Source organism: Coenobita brevimanus, chromosome 70, assembly GCF_032717465.1.
Source record: "Coenobita brevimanus isolate Jiangsu-jjx chromosome 70, ASM3271746v2, whole genome shotgun sequence".
Classification (NCBI taxonomy): domain Eukaryota; kingdom Metazoa; phylum Arthropoda; class Malacostraca; order Decapoda; family Coenobitidae; genus Coenobita; species Coenobita brevimanus.
The window spans coordinates 40,084,741-40,103,710 of NC_137023.1; positions in this window are offsets into that span (position 1 = coordinate 40,084,741).

Sequence of the window (18,970 nt, forward strand, 5' to 3'; positions counted from 1 at the left end):
GAGAAATTATGAACAACTGGTTTGATCTATTTTTTCCCCACACTGAGACTTTGGAAATTATTACAATTTAAAAGTAATGGGGTAAGAGGAAGCAAATTATGTCTTCCTCCAGAAGAAGGGAAGAAATCTTCTTTTCAGACTCTGGTGATTCTTATGTACATTTCATCAACCTGAAGTCTGAATGATTCCCCCATTTCTGCGTATTTTGTTTCCCTGTGAATGTGAAACAGTGTGGTGTTAACCCTGGTGGCTGATTGGACATCTTACACAATTTCTCACAACCTTCCTGACTCCACAAATGCTATTATGGGCTACATTACCACTCTGCCAGTTGTAAACAAACCATGAGTGCTTTGTGATGACTTTAGGAGCACCTTTGATTCCGCATCCCATAGAGTGGTTGTGTATTTGTAAGGTAGACTGGTGGTTAATTTTGTTTCTGTTAGACAAATAATATGAGGCTCATTTTCTGTTATATAGTCTGTTATCTCTAATAATTTGAATACCATTCCATCCATGCCACTTAAACCTGCCCTGACCACTGCCACCATTACGCCCACACATTCCTCTTCCCCATCCATCCTTCATTCCACACCCACATCCTACGCCAGACCCCATACCAGCTCATCCCCGACCACCGCCATGACCCCACCTCCTAGCACAAAAACTCTACCAACCCAAATGAGAAACCACCCAAACTAAAAACCACCCACCCCCACCTGGCCGTTTCACCATGTGGCCCCAGCTCCCTGCCACCCACACCTGTCCTCACCACCACCAGTACAAGATCCGGCCGGCTCTCTCTCACCCACCACCTAGATATGTATCCACACACTCACCCACACCCCCAACATCCCCAATACCACCCGAATCACCCACCCCCACCTGCCCCACTCCCAACACATCCCCCATAACCCTATGGATATATCAGGCACAGTGGAAAATTCCAGTGGCCAAGCCCACCAGGCCGAGGATTAGCACCTGTCCCCAGTGACCTCATAAAACCCAGGTCGCCTCACCCGTCTCCAGCATTCAACTGGGAGTCACTGTCCACTCACCACGCTCTGTGCCAGAAATGAAGATCCGATGGGTGATCTGGACCCCTGCCCAGAGTAAAAACCACCGCCTCGGGGGACACCTCAGCTCCTCCGCCTCCTGCGAAGGACCCCGCAGACCTCCATCCTCAACGTAGTCTATAACCCGCACCAGGACCCAAACCTACCCACCCACAACTGGACCTCCCTCCATCACCTCCTCTTGCCGACCCACCGAACAGCTACTTCCGACACCTACCACCTCCAGCCACGGGGACGTGACTTTCCCGACCAGACGGTGGTGAAATACCAGCAGCGAGAAGACCAACACCAAGGTGAGACCACAGGGAGGCGTGGAAAGGGCGTGAGCCAATCGGGCATAAGTCCCCTGTCACCAGACACCCCTCTTCCCCTCAATGGAGCCCGCGGGAAATACGCCACCCCGCCGCACTACTCTCGGCCCAGACCAGCACTCACCAGGATCAGGGTGGGACTTGTTCCTTAACAGTCCCAGGTAGAACCGCAACGATGGCCACTGTACTCCCCTCATCTACCTCCCCCTGCAGGACCACGGCAGCATCCACTGTACCTGCCGGGGAGGGAACAGCCACTGTCCTCCCTCACCTGCTGTCCCAGGGCAAGGCAGAACCACGGTAGTGTCCACTGTACCCATCGGGGAAGGAACAGCCATTGTCTTTCCCTCATCTGCCGCCCCCGTAGGCACAAGCAGAACCATGGCGGCACTCCCTTGCCCACTGGGGAGGGAACGGCCACTGTCCTTCCCTCATCTGCTGCCTCTATGGGGAGCAGGACCGCAGTGGCTGCCACCGTCCTCGGGAGAGAACAGCCACTGTCTTTCCCTCAACTGCTGTCCCAGGGTCCAGTGACACCGTGGTGGCACCCACTGTGCCCGTCAGGGAGGAAATGGCCACTGTACTTCCCTCATCCACTACCCCTGTGATCCCCTTCGAGGGTAACATCCCTTGCTCACCTCACCCCTCCATAGGCCAAGTGGAACATTCCTCTTGCTCTCCCCACAGAGCTAGTACCCCAGCGGAGTTGCAACTGGAGAGCTATCTGGAGCGGCACCGTAGTGAGCCTGGGGAGACACGCACTGTACATGCCCTTCGCTGTCGGACTCTCAGGGGAAGAGACAATGCAGACAGCCTCTTGACCCAAACGAGGCCGCAGCCCCCAGCCACCCTGGGGCATTCCCAGGACTCTAGGACAAGACATCCCCAGCCCCACCGACAAGCAGTCCTCCTCCAGGAGCTGGCGCAGGGAAGCGTGCCTTGTCCTGAGGTCCAGCACACCCACTGAGGCCCCACCAGGGAAAGGCCTTCCTCTACACCACCCAGCAGGCCACAGCAGACGACCCAGCTCCTGATGGTGGTCCCGTGCCTCCTGCAAGAGTGCACGCCTGACGGGACCCCTCCCACACCTGGACGACACCTGTTAGCCTAACTTGGGTCCTCTGTGTTTTTGTTATTAGTCTGTGCATTGTATTGCGTCCAGCATTGTATATCTTTGGAACTCATTTCCCCAGAGTGGTTTCCCCCAACTTCAACCTGCGGCTGTTCATGTCCAACTATTACAGATTATGAATGGAGGACATCTGTAATCTGGCGTATGGATTATTTTTTTTTCATTTTTTCCTTCCTCTGTTCTGTTACTGTTAAAAAAATATATATATGAACTGCTTTGGGCTATTACAAACTGAAATACCAGCGCAGTGGAATGAGCCTGACACCACCACCCCAGGAGGAGAGAGTGAGAGGTGACATCCACCCCAGGAGGAGAGAGTGAGGGGTGACACCCACCCCAGGAGGAGAGAGTGAGGGGTGACACCCATCCCACAAGGAGACAACGGAGGGGCTGAGTTACCTGGGTGAGTGTCCAGGCAGCAACGACACATCTCCCTCGCAACCCGGCGCCCCTCTTTCCGGACAGCCAGACCACCCAGTAGTGTACGGAAAAAGTACACTACTCTCCAGCAGAGGAAGTGCTCAACAGAATCAGGGTGGAACTTGCAATGGCAAGTTCCCAGGTACACCCTCAGATGCCGAGTCTTCTAGATCGGTTCCTTATTTAAGTTAGGACTCAGGAGAAGCCTCTAGGGTTGCTGTTCCCTTGCCTAGATTGAAGGTGGGCACGCTCTGTCGGAGTTGCGGTGAAAGCTGAGAGAGTATGTCCGGCCTCTTCCTCTCGGCATTACAGACACAGGACCTTCCCAGATGGAAGGAGGGCATGCTCCATTGGAGCTGCAGCATTAGCTGAGAGTGTACGTCGAGCCTCTTCCTCCTGACATCCCCGGGACAGGTAACCCCAACCTGACGAAGGGAGGGCACGCTACATCGGAGCTGCGGCACTAGTCAAGAATGTACATCCAACCTCTTCCTCCCAATGTCTCTAGGACAGGAGGCCCTAGCCCTACGACAGGAGTGCCTGGAGTGCACTTGTACCCATGTTCCACGTAAGGGCACAGGCAGTGCCCGACAGGGCTGCCTGATTGAAGGAGTCACCTCTGGCTCACCTCACTGCCCTGGTGTTAGAGCGAGGTGCCACTCTTTCCAGCTCTCTCCTTGGAGGGCTGGAGCTTCTTCCCCTACAGGTCCCCCTCCTGAGTCCAGACCAGACGAGATGCCCCCGAGGCCCTGAGTCCGGTCCCTGCAGCCCGTGTCACCCCAGACGCTGATGGGCCCCTCCAGGACCAGAGGCCACAGCCCTCCCCTGTTGGCCCCCCCCCATGCAGCAGAGGCCGCAGTCCCCAGAACCAGCGGGCCTCCCCAGGCACTCGCCAAGACCGAAGGGCCTCCCCCGACGCAGGCAGCCACAGTTCCCTCCTGACGGCCACCCCGGACTGGGGTATAGGCTGCCCTACCTTGGCAGCATCCTCCTCCCGGCCAGCACTCGGGCCAGGACTCCACCAGGCCCTCCCCTGGACCCCAAGGACAACCAAGAGCTGATGGCGCACTGCCCGACTTCTGGCCCTCTTCGGGCCCAGTCCCGAGAGCCCTGACTCCTGCAGGGCCGATGCGGCGAGGAAGCCTCCTCAGACGCCGCCTCATTAATTCCGGACTAGTGGCAACTCCACGGGCCTCATTGTCCTGTACAGCTCCCCAGACAGCCCGCCTCCCACACCCGGGCGCCACTTGGAGCTCCCTGCATAGGTCCTCTCCCCCAGGGGCCGTGGCCTCCTCTCCGTCAGAACCGTGAGTGACAGGTCTCGTGATCATATACCTCCCCAGTGTCGTGGACCCCCATTCTTCAGTGAACTATCAACGAACGGTTATCCTGTGTTCCTATCCCCATACGCAGCACGTTCTCCCCCCCCCCTCCCCGACTATGGTATCCCCCCCTGTTGATGAAACGAGCCCCTGTGAATCACGCGCGGAGTGTATAGCCCCAGCCCCGGGTCGAGAGCCCCCCCCCCTCTCTCGGACAGTGACAGACAACCCGCACCATTCACATAACACAGCAAGATCTTAGGCTATATTCCCTCCCCTTCTCCTCCTTACCCCCGGCCCGGCTCCCCAGAGAATAACCCTCTCTATCCTCATTAAGCCCCTCTCCCCTCCACGCCCCCAGTCTGACCTATGGTATATTCTCGGCCTGTGTGACACGTGTATAGAAGCTAAGTTAGCTAGGGACTTCCGTATATATCACTTGGAGATGATGTATTAGCTAGGACCCGTCAGTGTCACGCGAGCACCCTAAGGCTTAAGAACTGTCCCTGCGGATATACTGGGTTGAATTATATGTCAATCTGTCTGTGTTAATGTACTACCTATATATATTGGTGACATATTGCTTGTGATATGGTGAGAGAAATAGCCCAGATGTGAGACAAAGATGCTGAACTAGATGGACAAGTGATTGAGATCAATATCAGTGTAAAACATTGTGTAACTTCGACTCTGATCATAGAACGCTGTGTGTGTAATTGTTCTTTATTAATACACTAGTGTATTTGTCTACCCGTGGTGTTTGTGTTTTCCCTTCCTTGCTAGCTCTGACCCAGAGTTGCACCGTAACCGGACCCGAGAAGTCGGGACATAGAAAACGCTGCATAACACAAACTACATTATTAGAACGGGTGACAGATATACCAGTAGCTGCCTATGTTTTTGCAAAACCCTAATTTCCAGCATAAGCATCACCGATGAAACTGCAAAAGAAACGAAGTAAAACAACAAACAAACAAGATACCAAGCTCTTAAAAACATGCTTATCATGTTATCTTCGTACCACGGTGGTGGGTGACCTTGATGTTATGCTAGGTGTTTTTAGGCTGACTTCTCGTCCAACACTAGCTATAGAGCCCAAAGTATATATACGTATACTTTGATAGAGCCGGGGTCCTCTTTCGAGACCAGAGCTAGAACACACGAGAAGAGCATGACATAAAAACTCTGGACAACACCATTACATGTGTATTAATTAAATTACAACCCTCATACAGTATGGATGGGGGTTATACACGATACACTATTTGTTATGCAGCGTGTTCTGTGTCCCGACTTCTCGGGTCCAGTCACGGTGCAACTCTGGGTCCCTAATTCCTGACCGGGTCAGCACTAACAAGGAAGGGAAACTCAAACACCACGAGTAAACAAATGCACTTATATATTAGTGGAGAACACACACAACATTCTATGACCAGAGTCGATATTACGCAATGCCTCACACTGATATTGATCTCAATCACTATCCACCTAGTTCAGCTTCTTTGTCTCATATCTGTTTTTTTTTTTTTTCTCACAGTATCTATCTATCTATCTATAGCCCGACGCCCTAATCCCGCAAAGAGTGGCTGCAGACAAAACGCCTCCAAGTCGCTCTGTCACCCACCATTTGACTACCCTCCCCCCAACTCACCCCCCCTCCCTCATATACCTCTCAACTCCATCCCTCCATCTCATCCTCGGTCTACCTCTCCCTCTCCCTCCCTCCACCTCACTTACATACACCCTCTTAGTCAGTCTTTCATTCTCCATTCTGTTCACATGTCCAAACCACCTCAGTGTATTTCTCCTAATCTTCTCAGTATCACAGGCAATATTTCACCAATATAACTAGTACATCAACACAGACAGAGCTGCAGTCAACACAACCCAGTTTACCCACAGGGACAGTTCTTAAGCCTAGGTGTTCGCGTGACATAGACGGGTCCTAGGTAATACATCATCTCCGTGTGGCATGTACGGAAAGTCCCTAGCTAACTTAGCCTCTATACACGCGTCACAGAGGCCGAGAATATACCGTAGGTCACACTGGGGGCAGTGGGGGGGGGAGAGGATAGGGAGGCTTTCTCTCTGTGTGGCCGGGCAGGGAGGAGAGGATAGGGAGGCTTTCTCTCTGTGTGGCCGGGCAGGGAGGAGAGGAGGGGGAGGATATAACACTGAGTTACACCGAGATATTACTGTGTTACGTGGGTGACACGTGTTCAACTGTCACCGTCCGAGGAGGGGGGGGGTCTCAACCCGGGACTGGGATTATACACTCCGCACGTGATTCACAAGGTCTCGATTCATCGGCAAGGGGGGGCCACTATGAGTGGGGGGGAAAGTGTGTGCCGCGTACGGGGATAGGGGGGAAGAACACAGGAGAACAGTGCACTGGTAGTTCACTGAGGGGGGGGGGTTAACAACACTGGGGAAGTATACGGTCCCGAGACCTGTTACTCACGGTTCTGACGGAGGGGGTGGACCACGGCCCTCGGGGAAGAGGACCTATGTGGGGAGCTCCAGGTGGCGGCCCGGCGTGGGAGGCGGGCCGTCCGGGGAGCTGTGCAGGACGGTGGGGCCCAGGGCTGGGGGCTGTGGTTGGCCGTGGTGAGAGGCCCTCTACTCGTGGGGCCTGGCTGGGCAGTCTGGTCCTCAGGGCTCGAGCCAAACAGTGCGAGTGGGCATGCTTGTCTGTGCCCACCCTGGGGAGGAGGTTGCCAATGTCTAGGGCTGGGGAGGTCGTGCCCCAGGGTTACAGGGGTGCCGCGGGGAGGCAGGCACCTGCGGTCTCCCTCCCATCGGGTCGCCATCAGGGTTGGACTGCAGCGTCGCCTCGGGCGGGAATCCGTCAGGTGGTCGTCTCCCACGGTCGCCAGCTGGATGGCACACATTCCCGGGGACAGCACGGGGTCCTGCCACACTTCTTCCAGGCAGGAAGGCTCCTTTTGGGGGCTGCTTCCATGGAGAAGAGTGGAGGAACATCCCTCTCGGCTACAGGAAGGGTGAGCTGAGCAAGGGTCATCCTCTGACAGGGAAGTCTCAGAGGGTGAGAGGCTTTGGTGGTGGTGCCTCTCCCTGGCGCGGCTAGAGGCCGTCACCGAGGTCCTGTGGGCAACAGGGGGAGGGTGGCTAGAGGCCGTCCCTTCCATGTCAGTGCAGCTACGGGCCATCACCAGGGCCCAACTTCTTAGCGGAACCGTGGGCAAGGTGCAGGCAGAGGCTGTCACCTGATCACGGGTGGGGCTAGAGGCCGTCACCGTTGTCCTGCAGGGGGAGTGACGTGCAGTCAAGGTGCAGATGGAGGCCGGAACCTGCCTGCTGGTGCAGCTGGAGGCCGTCACCGGTGTCCTACTCCCATAGGCAGCTGCAGAAGGAGAGGTGGTGTACCTTACTCTCCCCAAGTGCGGCTGGAGGCCGTCACTGGTTCCTGCAGGAGAGGGGGGGGGGGTCGGCAGCACTTGAGCAGCTAGAGGCTGTCTCTACTGTTGTGCGGGTAGAAGCCATCACTTTTGTTGTGCAGCTAGAGGCCATCATGTTTTGTGTATAGCTAGAGGCCGTCACTGGTATTGAGCAGCTAGAGGCCATCTCTTTTGTTGTGCAGCCAGAGGCCATCACAGGGATGCTGCTCGGGACTGAAACTTCAGCCCCACCCCGAACCTGACGAGGGCTGGTCTGGCTGGAGGGTAATGCCCTCACACTGAACAGTCCCCACTGGGTCTGTTGCGGGGAATAAGGGTGCAAGGCAGTAGGGGACATATGCCCACTGCCTGAATAGTGGGCATGCCCTCAAAGCCCCTCCGTGGTTTCCTGGGGTGGGGGTCGCGACGTCTCAGTGGTGTTCTGCTGCTGTGGAGGGTACTTGATAACTCTAATGACAATATGCATTACGTTGTAACACTCACTTGAGAAAAAAATGCATTACAATTGGTTTACGTCCTTCCTTTTCCTTTCTTGAAGCCTCCAAAACTTGTGTAAAGTTTCTTTAGCGATTTCTACACTCTGTCATATAGAAACTGTCCCGTAGTCACGTGGGAGGGGGCACTGAGCTCTAACTTTGCAGCGAACGTGTGACTTTGGCCGCCACATTGGAACACCCGCATTTGTCACCTCCATCATGGTAATGCCATTGGAACATTGTTATTAGCTTGCTGTTTCTGTTTCGCTGTTGCTTACATAAGCTGAGCAGTGGGCCATGGCACTTTATTTTAGCTGCGCAGTAGACTATGTCACTACAGTATATTTTCATAATTCATCGGCTGATTTTAAAAGGTGTGGGCGTTAGGTGTTGTGCACAAACTGTTATGCTACGTGTTCTTAAGCCAACTTCTCGTCCTTAGAACACTAGCTACTGAGCCAGGGTTCTCTTTCGAGACCAGAACTAGAATACACAACAAGAGGAACAGGGCATAAAAACTCGGCTGACCAACCTTACATGTATATTTCCTTAATTACAATCTTTACAGTACAGTAACAATGATACACATATACAGTTTAAATGGGAAACAGTCAGGCTGATAAACCCTGGCCCGGGCAGTTGTGGGGTTGGGCTGCTTATAGGTGGCAGCCGGGCATGGGAGGTAGCTCATCATGTGTCTTCCTGTTGGAAGCACAGGACTACTGCCAGGGGCGATGTCGTCTGGACGGGGCTGTTGGTCAACATAGAGGGAGGCCCTTTCCCTGTGGGGTCTCGACCGGGAAGGTGGCCCTCTGGACCGGGGCCCAACAAGGCCAGCAGGTGTGCTTGCCTCCACCTGCTCCTGTAGGAGGTGGGGCTGGGGAGGTCACGCCCCGGAGTCCTAGAGATGCCCCTAGGTGTCTTGAGGTTGCGGTCTCCTCAGGGTCGGACCGTTGTCAGGAGCTGCCTGCGACATCCCTTCCTTATGGAGTCTGTCAGCGGAGGGCGTCATCCAGGGGCGGGCGGCAGGGCATGGATCCCCTGGCTCGTAATGGGCCCTTGCCACAACTCCATTAGCTGCAACTCCTCTAGGGGACTGCACCTGTGAGGAGAGAGAGAGAAGCATCACACTCGGCCTCTGGATGGGTGGTGGGCTGAGTGAGGGACTTCCTCCAAAGGGGTAGTCTCAAGGGCTGTGGACGAAGGGCATACAGTGGCCATCCCTTCCTGCCTGGTGCGTACAGTGGCAATCACCATGGGTCCATGGGCCCTAGGGACAACAGCCGAAGTGCATACAGTGGCTGTCACTTCCTGCCCAGTGCGTACAGTGGCCATCACCAAGGGGCTGCTCCCTAAGAATGTGGCAGATGTAGGGTGTACAGTGGCTGTCCCTTCCTTCCTGGTGCATACAGTGGCCATCACCGTGGGTTGCCTTATCCTGGTTTACCAGCCGAATTGTGTACAGTGGCCATCACCGTGGGGGTGGTTCCAGGTGTGGCTGCAGCCGAAGTGCCTATAGTAGCTGTTACTTCCTGCCTGATGCATACAGTGGCCGTCATCGCGGGGCTGCAGGGGTAACAGAAGAAGGGCATACAGTGGTCATCCCTTCCTTCCTAGCGTGTACAGTGGCTGTCATCGCGATGCTGCTTGGGACTGTGCTAAGACGAGTCCCACCCCGATCCTGGTGAGGGCTGGCCCATCTGTAATGTAGTCTGCCGGGACTGCGTTCCTGCCTGTGGCCGTGTTGAGGGGAAGAGGGGAGCAGGGTCGTGGGGAACCTAGGCTCAACTCACTCGGGCCTTGCTCTCTCCCTATGCGCCTCCCCATGGTCTCCTCCTGGGGTAGGTGTGGGGCCGTGGTTCCTTCCTGGGAAGGGTATTGCGACACCCCTCCCTGGGCTTCCCGTGTGGGCGGGCATTTCACAAACATCATCAGCGCAGCCCTGGGCCCTTGGTGACGGGCACACAAAGTATGCGGCGCTACAGAAAGTCCCTCCATATAATAGACCTCCCCCGGTGGGAGGGAATCAAGAGGGTCAGACGATCCACCCTCCCTCTCCCCCGTCCACCTGCCTAAATGTTAACATTCTCATGGTATATATATATATATATATATATATATATATATATATATATATATAATTACAGTACATACATATTTAATAATGGTGCAAAAAGTCACTCTCCATTGCTCAGTTTTGTACTGATTCTCAACGTCGTTTATGCATACACTCAAATCTCCCCAAACAAGCATGCAGCAGACCTTTGAGGCTGCTACGCAAGCCCAGAGTCAGCAGAAAACTACTCCCCTCTCTGTCTCCCCGTCAAAAAGTGTGACAACGCGCCTGAGAAAATTTTCTATATTACCTTTAGTATTTTTTATATATGGCAGAAATTGTTATGCTGCGTGCTCTGAATTCAACTCCTTGTCCTCAGAGCACGGGCAACTGACTTGGATTCTCTTTCAGGACCGGGTCTAGAGCATGAAACAAAAGGAACAGGGCTCAAACACAGGCTAACCAGTCTTACACGTATATTACCACAAAAAGATACAGTGCAGGACACAGTACACATGGCACAATACAAATACAATATTAGTACATAAGGATAGGTGGTGGGCTACAGAAGACCAGGTAGTTGCAGGCAGCAGCCAGGTATGGGAGATGGCCCATCAGGTGTGCACTCCTACTCCTATGAGAGGCACAGGTCTCTGGTCGCGTGGTGGATCATCCGGTGTGGGCTGTGGGATGGCGTTGTGGGAGGCTTCCTTCTGGTGGGGCCTCAGTGTGTGTGGCGGCCCTTACAACTGGGGCCAAACAGGGGCAAGCAGGCGCGTGGCTCTGCGCCTGCCCTTGGAGGAGATGGGTACCTCGCCGGGGGGTCTGGGTAGGTCCCGGCCTGGAGTCTGCGGGGCATCCCTCGACGGTTGGGGGCTGCAGTCTTGCCGGCATGGGTAGGCCATCAGGGTCTGCCTGTGGCCTCTCGTACTCGGGGAGTCAGACAGCGGCTGCTGACGTCAAGGCACCGGCTGCAGTAAGCACACTTCCAGGCTCACGATGGGGCCACTCCAGACACTCCCCAACAGGGACTTTGCTGGGGAGCAGACTCCGCCCCTAGGGGTGTGGGGGGAGTGTGAGGGGTGTCCCACTCGGCCTCTGGAGGGGTGAGGCAAGCAAGGGATGCTACCCTCAATGGGAGCCTCAGAAGCAGCAGGTGAGGGAAGTCCAGTGGACGTTCCCTCATCAACAAGTCTGGTGGACGTTGCCGCGGTTCCACTAGTCCCTGGGATGGCAGGTGAGGGAAGTCTGGTGGACTTTCCTTGCTCGATAAGTCCAGTGAACATTGCTGTGGTCCTACTGGGGACTGTGAAAGCACAAGTCCCACCCCGATGCTGGCCAGTGTTGGTCCAGCTGGAGTGTAGTGCGGCGGGATAGTGTACTCCCCACTGGCTCCGTTGAGGGGAAAAGGGGCGCATGGTGGCGGGGGACGTGGGCCCATCTGGCTCGGGATCCTTACGCACCTCCCCTTGGTCTTCTCCAGGGGTGGGTGTTTCTTCCTCCCTTCTGCACGGCTCTCTGTGGTCTCCCCTTGGGATGAGTTTTTCAGAAATAAAATGATCTAAAGTTTCTTCTTCCTTTTCACATACAAGAAAAAAAAAATCTGTAAATCGCTTTCTTTATTTCGAATATTGTTGTTGTAAATGTTCACAGAGTACTTTGGCCCATGCAACAATAGATTCTTCCTTTAGCGGTAATATGTTTGTTCTACAATAATATTGATCTCTGGGTGTTATTGCATTTTTCGTTTTCACTTGTCTTCTGTTTCCTATACACTTCCATGCTTTATTTTCCATCTCATTTCTCCACTGATCTGTATTGTCAGTTTTCTTTATTTCCTCCTTTCTCATTCTCTTGATATCTTCAATTGAATTTCATTATCTACTGAATACATATTTTCTTGTAATTTTTATGCTTTATGTTATGCCGCGTACTCAGAGCTCAACTCCCTGCTCTCTGAGTACGAGGGTCTGATTTGGGTTCTTTCCAAGACCGGGTCTAGAACATGCAACCAAACGAACAGGGCTCAAAACACAGGCTAACCTGTGGTAATATTACCACAAAGAATACAGTAGCTGGCCACAATACAATGTGATGGATTACATACACTATGGGAGATACAAGAATTTGGAGTTTGTGACTAAGGGGATAGGGTAACTGCAGGTGGCGTCCAGGCGTAGGAGGTGTCCCATCAGGTATGCGCTCTCTGTAGGGATCCGGAACCACTGTCGTAAGCCGGATCGTCAGGTGGGGGCTGTTGGGTGGTGTAAAGGGAGGCCTTTCTCTGGAGGGGCATGTGTCGGCCCTCGGGGCTGGGGCCAAATAAAGCGAGTAGGTGCGATGCCTTGTGTCTATCCTTGGTAGACGATGGCTTACTGGCTGGTCTGGGGAGGTCTCGGCTGAGAGTCCTGGGGGCATGCCTTGGTGACTGGGGGCTGCGGCCTCACCTTCGTCAGGAGTCCAACAGGGGCTGCCTGCGGCTTTTTCTTCTCCGGGAGTCTGACAGCAATGGGCGACGTAGGGGCGCTGGTTGCAGCGAGCATACCCCCAGGCTCACTATAGGGCCGCTCCTGAACCCTTCCAATATCAACTCCACTGGGGAGCCAGCTCTGCCCCTTGGGGTGTTGGGAGAGCAGGAGGGGCGTCCCGCATGGCCTCTGGAGTGAGGTGACCAAGGGGCGTGACCCTTAGCGGGTGCCGCAGGGTTAGCAGAAAAGGGAAGCATGGTGGGTATTCCCTCCCTGGTGGGCACAGTGGGCACCGCTGTGGTTCTACTAGGCCCTGGGACTGCAGGTGAAAGAAGCATGGTGGGCGTCCTCTCCCAGGTGAGCACGCTGGATGTCACTGTGGTCCTGCTCCCAGTGGGGGCTGCAGATGACAGAAGCACGGTGGGCGTTCCCTCCTCGATGGGCACGGTGGGCGCCTCCGCGGTTCTGCTTTGCCCTGAGGCTGCAAGTGAGAGGCACAATTGGCCTCCTCTCCTCGGCGAGAATGGTGGGTGTTGCTGCGATCCTGCTCCCTGTGGGGGCTGCAGATGAGGGAAGCACAGTGGGCGTTCCCTCCTCGACAAGCACGGTGGGAACCACCACGGTCGTAGAGAGGGCAGTTGATGAAAGGAGCATGGTGTGTGTCCTTTCCCTGATGGGCACAGTGGGCATCGCAGTGATCCTTCTTGGGAAGTCTGTTGGTACACAGATCACTCCCCAATCCTGGTGAGTGCTGGTCCAGGTAGAGGGTAATGCAGCAGGGTAATGCACCGCCCATGGATTCAGTTGAGGGGAAGAGGGGCACTTGGTGGTTGGGGATGTATGCCTGTATTGCTTGGGTACTTGTTGCGCCTCTCTGTGGTCCTCCCTTGGTATTTCACCACCGTTGCGGCCGAAAAAGTCGCGTTACCGTGGCTGGAGGTGGTACATGTCAGAGGTAGCAGTTTGGTAGGTTGGCGTGAGGTGCTGGAGTGAGATCCAGTGCTGCGTGGGTAGATTTGGCTCCTGATGGGGTTGGTATACTATCTTGAGGAAGGAGGTATATAGGGTTTTCCGTGGGAGACGCATTAGTTGAAGTGTCCCTCGAAGGCGTTGTTTGTTTCCCCGGGTAGGGGTCCAGAGCACGTGTTTGATTTTCATTTCTAGGGGTGCGATGTGTTGTGACTGGCCAGTGACTGGGCTGAATGCTAGAGATGGGTGAGGCGACCTGGGTATTATGAGGTCACGTGGGACACACCTTGATTGTCCTGGTTGGTCTGGCCACTGGAATTTTCCCTCCCACCTGATGTATCCTGAGGTTTATGGAGGTGTTTGGTGTGGGGGAGCTGGAGGTGGCTTGCCTGGGTGGTGTTGGAGCTCGTGGGGGTGGGGGTGAGGGTGTGGGTGTGTATCTTGCTGGTGGGTGAGAAAGACGGCCGGATCTGGTAATGGTGGTGGTGAGGACGGGTGTAGGTGGCGAGGAGCTCGGGTCATGAGGTGAGGTAGCCGAGGGGGTGTAGGGGGTCTGTGGGGAGGGTGTGGAGTTGGTGGGGTGTGTGGTGGGGTACATGAGTGTGGAATGAGGAGAGAGTGAGGGTGAGGAGTGTGTAGGTGTGAGGTAACATGCGTATGAATAAGTCATGTAGATGGAGTAGGTGAATGGCAGTGCAGCTTGCTGAGTGGGTGCGGCATTGTCAATTAACGGTGGGTGAGGTGGGTGGTGAGGCGTGGAAGAGACGCATGTGGCGATTCCAGGATGTGCGTAGAGTGTCATGATATTGGATGAAGGAGACCTTGTGGCGCTCCTGGGTAGCTGTTTTTCATCAGGCAGCTATAAGTTGTTCCTGTATGTCACGAATGGGATTATATGCTGAAAACTCCCACGGATTTATGGAGATCAGGTTGGTATTCTCCATAGGAGGGGAGCAGCTTTTGGTGGGGAGCACCATGGGCATGCTGGGTAGTATTGGTGAAACGGTGCAGGTGGCAGGCGTCTGTGGTTTTGGGTGTTGTGCCTTGTGTGTCGGGACTCTGCTCACTGCACCGATGTGTTGTGGGGTGGTGCGAGCAGCGATAAGACGCCTGACGAGTTGAACATCCTTGTCAAGGTCTCCCGCTGAGTCATTCATTGTTAAGTGTTCTCTTATTGTGCTGAGAAGGATCCTCAACAGGGTGTTAAAAATGTGTTGTTCTTGGGTGGCTGTGTCAGCCTCTGGGTAAGTGGCGGTGACTAGACGCCTAGCCTGGTCAAAAGTGTCGTCCAGGTTGCCATCGTAGGTGAGGGCATCGAGCTGGGACAAAGCTACAACTTTTCCCAGTGATGTGTCACGATATGTGTGAAATGTGCCCATGTCAGCTCGGGGACGATCTTTGGGGCAATGCATGAGACTGCTTTTCCCAGACGGGGTAGTGTTACAGCTATCTTTTCCTCGTCATGTTCAAATCCAATGTCCAGCAGTGGTTTAATCATACACATGTATGTGTCTACTGTATATCACACTGTTCAGGATCAAACTTTGATAAGTGTACATGTGGTTTGGCTGCCATCTTGTCAGATTTTCCCTTTCCATTCCTAGTTGCTCTCTCATGACCAGATCTAGAACCACTGCTACCACCAGTGTTATGCCGCGTACTCAGAGATCAACTCCCAGCACTCTGAGTATGAGGGTCTGATATGGGTTCTTTCCAAAACCAGGTCCAGAGCATGCAACCAGAGGAACAGGGCTCAAACCACAGGCTAACCAATCTTACACGTATATTACCACAAAGAATACGGTAGCTGGGCACAATACAATGTGATGGATTACATACGCTATGGGAGATACAAGGATTTGGAGTCTGTGACTAAGGGTGATAGGGTAACTGCAGGTGGCACCCAGGCATAGGAGGGGTCCCGTAGGTGTACACTCTCTGTAGGGGCGTGGAACCACTGTCGTACGCTGGATCATCAGGTGGGGGCTGCTGGGCGATGGAGAGGGAGGCCTTTCACTGGAGGGACTTCTGTAGGTGCATCAGCCCTTGGGGCTGGGGCCGAATAGAGTAAGTAGGTGCACTGCCTTGCACCTCCCCTTAATGGAGGTTGGTTTGCCAGCTGGTCTGGGAAGGTCTCGGCCAGGAGTCTTGGGGGTGTGCCTTGGTGACTGGGCCAGGGCTGCGGTCTCGCCTTCATCAGGAGTCTGACAGGGGTTGCCTTCGGCTTCTCCTTCTTCGGGAGTCAAACACCAACGGGCGACATTGGGGCGCCAGTTGCAGTGAGTATACCTCCAGGCTCACTATAGGACTGCTCCAGAGCCCTTCCAACAGCGACTCTGCTGGGGAGCTGACTCTGTCCCTTTGGGTGTGGAGAGAGCAGGAGGGGTGTCCCGCTCGGCCTCTAAAGGAGTGAGGTGAGCAAGGGGAATGACCCTCAGCAGGTGCCACAGGGTTAGCAGACGAGGGAAGCACAGTGGGTGTTCCCTCCCCGGCGGACATGGTGGGTGCCGCCACAGTTCTACAATGCCCTGGGACTACAGGTGTGATGAACAAGGTGGGCATCCTCTCCCCGGCAAGCACAGTGGGCATTGCTGTGATCCTGCTCCCTGTGGGGCTGCAGACAAGGGAAGCATGGTGGGCAATCCCTCCCCAACAGGCACGGCGGGTGCTGCCACAGTTCTGCCATGCCCTGGAGCTATAGGTGAGAGGACCACAATGGGCATCCTCTCCCCGGCAAGCACGGTGGGCATCACCGCGGTCCTGCTTGGGACTGTAGGTGAAAGGAGCACGATAAGTGTCCTTTCCTCAACAAGCATGGTGGGCGTCGTCGCGGTCCTACAGGGGGAAGTAGGTGAAAAAAGCATGGTGGACGTCCTTCCCCTGACAAGCACGGTGGGTCCTACTTGGGAAGTCTGTTGGTACACAGATCCCGCCCCGATCCTGGTGAGCGCAGGTCCAGGTAGAGGGTGTTATGCTACATGTTCTAGGGTCGACTTTTCGTCCTTAGAACACTAGCTGTTGAGCTGGGGTTCTCTTTTGAGACTGGATCTAGAATACACAACAAGAGGAACAGGGCATAAAAATCAGGTCGACCAACCTTACACATATACTACCTTAATTACACACAGAACAGATTGCAATATTGATATTATACATAGGTCAGGTTAAGGGGACACAATTGAACTAGTTGACTCTGGCCCAGGCTGCTATGGTCTTGGGCTGCTTATAGGTGTCACCCAGGCATGGGAGGTAGCTCGTCAGGTGTGCCCTCCCGCAGGAGGCACAGGACTACTGCCGAGGGCTGGGTCATCTGGAGTGGGCTGCTGGTTGGAGTGGAGGGAGGCCCTTCTCTAATGGGGCCTTGGTGAGGAAGGCGGCCCTCTGGACTGGGGCCAAACAAGGTGAGCAGGCGTGCTTGCCTCTGCCTGCTCCTGGAAGAGGACTGCCTGCTGGTGGGGCTGGGGGGATAAGGCCCCAGAGTCCTGGGGGTGCCCCTGGGTGTGTAGGGGCTGCGGTCTCGTCTGGGTCCAGTCGCTATCAGGAGCTGCCTGTGGCATCCCCTCCCTGTGGAGTCTGACAGCGAGGAGTGTTGCCTGGGTGCTGGCTGCAGGGCACTGACTCCCAGACTCGCAATAGGACCTCACCAGAGCTCCTCCAGCTGCAACTCCTCCGGGGAACTGCACCTGTGGGGAGAGAGAGAGGAGTGTCCCACTCGGCCTCTGGGTGGGTCATGAAACAAGCAAGGGACTTCCTCCACAAGGGTAGTCACAAAGGCAGTGGACGAAGAGCGTATGGTGGCTGTCCCTTCCTTCCTAACGCAGATGGTGGCCATCGTTGTGGCTCCACTGGCCCTTAGGACAGCGGGCGAAGGGTGTACAGTGGCTGTCCCTTCCTTTCTGATGCGGACGGTGGCCACCACCATGGTCCTGCTCCCTGAGGAGGTGGCAGACAAAGGGCGTACGGTGGCCGTCCCTTCCCGGTGAGGACAGTGGCCATCACCACGGTTCTGTCCTTCTATGGGGTGTCAGCCAAAGGGTGTATGGTGGCCGTCCCTTCCTTCCTGGTGTTGACGGTGGCTGTCATCGTGGTCCTGCAGGGGGTAGCAGTAGAAGAGCATATGGTGGCCGTCATCGCGGTGCTGCCTAAGACTGTACTAAGACAAGTCCCACCCCGATCCTGGCGAGGGCTGGCTCAGCTGCAGAGTAGTCTGCTGGGGCGGTGTTCCTGCTCGTGATCATGTTGAGGAGAAGAGTGGCGCAAGGTTGTGGGGGATACAGGCCCGTCTCGCCTGGGCCTTGCGCGTGCCCAATGCGCCTCCCCGTGGTGTCCCCCTTGGGTGGGTGTTGCGACACCCGGGCCATGGCTCCTCCATGGGGTGTGTGTTGCGACACCCCTACTGGGGTCTCCCGTTGGGTTGGGTACTTCAGAGGGTAATGCAGTAGGGTGACGTACCTTCCGTGGATTCAGTTGACGAGAGGAGGGGTGCATGGTGGGTGGGGACATATGCCCGTCTAGCTCGGGCTCTTGTCGCACCTCTGTGGGCTTCCCTTGGTATTTCACTTTATATTTTTTTAGAATTATACTACCTGACTTTCTTGTCAGATGTGGTTATTACTTTTGGCCCTAAGTAGTATTATTACCCCCGCCAAGGAAGTTATGTTTTCATTCCTGTCCATTTGTTTGTTTGTTGGTTGGTTTGTGAGCAAGATTACACAAAACTACAGGACGGATTTCCACGAAACCTGGTAGAAGAATGGGTCTTGGCCCGGAATACACTCCAATGAATTTTGGTGCGGATCCGGAGAAAGGTGCAGATCCAGGATTTTTTTTTTTTTTTTTCACTTTCCTTAACATTGCGAGATATGGCGTTGGCAGAGGTATGTACTCAAATGAGTGCCATTCTAGTTCCTTCTGTTTTTGAGACCTCACTGCTAAGTCAGTGGGACTTTTTGGAGCTCCCATGAACATTATTTTCTATTTCATTTTTGTTTCTGCTTGTATCACTATATCAGATCCAAAGAGAATAACAGGTAAGGCCACATTTCTTAAAAAAAGTAACCTTCTTTTGTTGTATTAGCATTCTGTACCTTTTACAACAGTAAATATTTCAATTCAATTAACTTTTATGGATATCGGTGTATGTCACATGGCTGGTTGTTCTGACGAGAATCCCACTCGTCAAGTTCGCCCCAATTTTCGATATCCATGAAATGAACATCATCCCAATAAATTTCGCTAGTCTGATTTCGAGCTCTATGGCAATATGGAGACTGCACACAGGGCAGTAATAAGAGTGACGAGGAATTTTAATTTGCCGAGTC